At 33.5% G+C, this 1,128-nt stretch overlaps 1 long non-coding RNA gene across 1 annotated transcript; it reads right to left on the reverse strand.

Annotated features, from left to right (window-relative positions):
• Positions 1 to 22: 22 nt before the first annotated feature.
• On the reverse strand, positions 23 to 1,128 carry LOC121814059. Its single transcript, XR_006054035.1, has 3 exons — positions 1,085 to 1,128; positions 920 to 974; positions 23 to 406 (listed from the first exon to the last, which is right to left on the reverse strand). It is a non-coding gene; the product is annotated as an uncharacterized LOC121814059 (long non-coding RNA).

The following is a 1,128-nucleotide window of genomic DNA, read 5'->3' on the forward strand; positions in this document are numbered from 1 at the left end:
ACTGTCTGGAAGTCCTCTTTGATCTAGTTCATAAAAAAATGACTGACTATGTGAAATATAAGACAAAAACAAAAACATTTTCCTTATTTGATCCAGTGAATCTGGAAAGGAGCTCACAGCCCTCTATATTCAAAATACAAAGTAATGAACTCTATAATCCACTTTGATCTTATTCAGATTATTATAAAGCCCAGTCTGTAATAATCTACAGTTTTGTAGCAATATAGCCCTCATTTACAGTGTAATTACTGTTTCAGACATACTCAGGAGTGTAGTGGATATGATGTTGTTTTCGGGGCTGAGATGGAGGAATCGTGGAGTAGAGAGAATCTGTTTCATTCTTGTAGACGTGGAGTCTTTGGTAGTTCAGGTCCTGCTCTCCTCCATGAGCTGTGATGTCGTCATACTGGGGACCAAAGTTTAAATGATAACAAAGAAACAGAGAAGTTACATTTTCAGTGATGATGATGATTGTTGTTATTTTTACAGTAATGAATAAATTACTGCAGATCCTTCAACTAAGAGCTCAGCTGGATGGTAGAATTAGCCCAAAATAGTAGATTCAAACTTGTATTCATAGATATTCAATATGAGTTAAACTATGTGAGTGAGTCTGTTTAAATAATTTGCTCTGACATTTTAAAAAACTATCATAAAGCTTTTAAAAAGGCTGACTGGTCTATTATTTGTTGCTGTAGAAAAGATTTATGACAAAGAAATAGACCTTTAAACCATAAGGTACAAAAATATTTCTGTGTCAGCAGAAGAAAAACTAAAAGAAGACAAAAAACTAAGAAAGAATAAAGATCTGATTTTAGTGAAGAATAAGAAATGTATCATCTCTTTAAAAATGACTTGGATGTATTTTTGGAAGGCTGATGTTTTGTGTTGTACTAAAACTGTATTTTATTTTTATCACCTCCAAATCATCCAAATTTTCATTTCTTGAAGGTTGGTGAGAGTTCCTCTTTCTTCTGGTTTATGAAAAGAGTGAATACAAACATGAACAGGTGATGTCTGGTTAGTGTGTAAATTCTAAATTGAATTTCAATGATCTCACAGAGACAACAGTGTTCATCCTCACCTAACACACCAGCAGACAGTGAGAAGTATTAAAACCAGCAGAGC

The sequence above is a fragment of the Haplochromis burtoni genome, unplaced genomic scaffold, assembly GCF_018398535.1.
Source record: "Haplochromis burtoni strain Fernald_Lab_line unplaced genomic scaffold, NCSU_Asbu1 Contig_6895, whole genome shotgun sequence".
Lineage (NCBI taxonomy): Eukaryota > Metazoa > Chordata > Actinopteri > Cichliformes > Cichlidae > Haplochromis > Haplochromis burtoni.